General features: G+C 41.5%; 1 long non-coding RNA gene across 1 annotated transcript; it reads left to right on the forward strand.

Moving 5' to 3' along the window:
* On the forward strand, window positions 1-1,249 carry LOC115279688. The gene is made up of 2 exons (XR_003903580.1): window positions 1-85; window positions 633-1,249. It is a non-coding gene; the product is annotated as an uncharacterized LOC115279688 (long non-coding RNA).
* The last annotated feature ends 1,912 nt before the right edge of the window (window positions 1,250-3,161 follow it).

The raw sequence follows: 3,161 nt of genomic DNA on the forward strand, positions 1-3,161 counted from the left end.
CACCCCCGAGACTTCCACCCCCAGCACTTCCTGGATGAGAAGGGCCAGTTTAAGAAGAGTGATGCTTTCGTGCCCTTCTCCATCGGTAAGAGACCCCTGTCTGCTTGCTGCTAAGCCACTGCTCCCACCAAAGGGCCTCCTTCATCCCACATGCCCTCTCTAAGCTGTAGCCTGGTGTCTGTCTCCAGCTTGGAAGTCCTTCTTACAACCTAGTTAGAGCCAACCAGTTGCAACCCCCATGACTACCAAGTACCTGTGCCCAGGCAACAGGAAAAGAATGATTGTATCCATTTCACAGATGGGGAAAATCAAAGTCCTTCATGAGGCAGATATTTGTCCAAAGTCACTTATATTCTTGAGATGCCTCAGGAGGAGATGAGAGCCCAGCAGCCATATCTGAGAGTGTGCTTGGAGGGAAGGGGCATCTAAGTTTTCCATTGCCACAGCTTGGGATAGCTCACCCCTATCCCGTGTACAAGAGAAACTGACACTCAGAGAGGGTTAGAGATGTCTCTGGGTTAGAGAAGTCTCTCAGCCCCTGCTCCCTGGGTAGAATGCAGTTGGGGTGTGTCGTGGGGGAGGGAGCAGTGACAGCAGACCTCATCTCCAGCCCTCCCATTCTGTCTCCTCAGGAAAGCGGTACTGTTTCGGAGAAGGCCTGGCCAGAATGGAGCTCTTTCTGTTCCTCACCACCATCTTGCAGAACTTCTGCTTCAAGTCCCCTCAGCTGCCCCAAGACATTGACGTGTCCCCCAAATGTGTGGGCTTTGCCACCATCCCACGCAATTACACCATGAGCTTCCAGCCCCGCTGAGCAAGGGCTGTTCTGGATCAGGGCTGGGGGAGGAGCAAGGATGTGGGAGGGGCAGAGTCGGGGATATCATGAGGGGCGGTGTTAGTGGAGGGCGGAGCTGGCAGGAGGGAGGTGACTTAGGGAAATCTGAGGGTGAAGGTGGACAGGAGAGGAAGAGGAAAGGAATGGACTTTGTTTACCTTGCTAGAGATAGATGGTTCAGAGGCAGAAATAGAGGAAGGGAAACTTCACATGATACTGTTAATAATAACACCTATTATTTGTTGAAATCTGTGTCAGTTCTGAGCTATAAACATTACGCTCTTACTTCACTTAATACTCACAAATCTGTGTGACTGGGAATAGTGTTCATGCCATTTTACAAAGGTTAACCGATTCCCCAGGAGGCTATAAGAACTAATTCTTTTAATAAAGGAGTTTAGAAAGGGCACTAAAGATACAAAAGTCCTTTTCTGTTGTTTTTCTATATACTTTAGGAAATTAAAATTAAAAGCACAGTAACACTTGTAGTCACTGAAATAAATGGAATACTTAGGTAGAAATTTGACAATACATGCCCAGAGCCTGTATGGTGAAAGCTGCAAAATACCAGTAAAAGTAATTATACATATGCATACATATATATGTATATGTATATGTGTATATATATATATTCCTTTATTTATTTATTTATTTATTTATTTATTTATTTATTTTTGAGAGAGAGAGAGAGAGAGAGAGAGAGAGAGTCATGAGCCGGAAAGGAACAAAGAGAGAGAAAGGGAGTCACTGAATTCAAAGCAGGCTCTAGGCTTTGAGCTATTAGCACAGAACTCGATGTGGGGCTAGACCTCACAAACCACGAGATCATGACCTGAGCCGAAGTCGGATGCCTAATCGACTCAGACACCTAGATGGCCCCAAATATAAGTTTATTGATTTATTTAGAGAGAGAGAGAGTATGTGCAAGTGGGGGAGGGGCAGAGATAGAGGGTGGGGGAGAGAGAATCCCAAACCAAATCCCACAATCTGAACCACCCATGTGCCCTAGAAATATGGTATCTTTTAAATTAAGAGAGACATACCATGTTCATGGATTGGAAGATATGTACAGTAAAGAACCCAACCTTCCCCAAATTGATGTATAGGTTTAACACAATTACTATGCAAATGACAACAAGATTTTTATTTGGGGTATGGATTTAGTCATTTATTTGAAAATATATGGAAAGGAAAAAGAAGAGCTAAAACAATTTTAAAGAAGGAAAAAGAGTACAATGTCACACTTTCCTATTTGTTTCCATGGGATTTAGCAAAAGCTCTGCCTAGAGGTAAGTTTGCAGCCTTACATTTTCATATTGGAGAGGAAGGATGTCTACAAAATTAATATATTAAGTGTTCATCTTTAAAAATTAGGAAAAAGGGGTGCCTGGATGATTCAGTCTGTTAGGCATCTGACTTTGGCTCATGTCACGATCTCATGGTTCGTGAGTTTGAGCCCAACATCAGGCTTTCTGCTGTCAGCCCAGAGCCCACTTTGAACCCTCTGTCCCCCCTCTCTCCCTACCCTTCCCATGCTCGTGCTTTCTCTCTCTTTCAGAAATGAATAAACATTAAAAAAAATAAAATGCAAGTTAGCGAAAGAACGACACAGAACACTCAAAGATAGTGTAAGGAAGGAGACAATAAATACTAATGCAGAAATTAATGGAAAAAACTTTTAAGTTGTTATGAAGATTATGGATTCAATATCTTTGTTAACTTGGCTACACTCTGGATTCTCTTCTTTTTATTTTGAGGTAGTTATAGATTCACAAGAAGTTCTAAAAAAATGTAGAGAAGTTCTGTGTATTCTTTCTCCAGTTTCCTCCAGTGGTAACATTTTAGATAACTATAGTACAATATTAGCAACCAGGAAGTTCATGTTGGTACAAACTACAGAACTTGTTCAGATTTTACAAGTGTTACATGCACGGGTGTGCATACGTGTGTGTGTGTGTGTTTCAACGCAATTTTATCACACTTATAGATTAGGTAATCACCACTCATGTATCAAACAAAGGACTTTTATACAGAGTATGTAAATAAGTCTCAAGCCTCAACATAAGAAAACAAACAACCCAAATGTTGGGGCTACATTTTGGAACATGCACTTCACTGAAAAAGATATATGAATGGCAAACTCACGAATCAGTGCTCAACATCATAATCTTAAGGGGAATGCAAATTAAAACCCAATAAGATACTCCATGCATTCATTAGAATGACTAAAATAAAAAATACTAACAATACTTAGTGCTGGCAAAGATGTGGAGCAACTGGATTTCTTTTTTTTCTTTTATTTTTTTGGGGGGGGCTTTATTTTGAG

Source organism: Suricata suricatta, chromosome 16 (genome assembly GCF_006229205.1).
Source record: "Suricata suricatta isolate VVHF042 chromosome 16, meerkat_22Aug2017_6uvM2_HiC, whole genome shotgun sequence".
NCBI lineage: Eukaryota > Metazoa > Chordata > Mammalia > Carnivora > Herpestidae > Suricata > Suricata suricatta.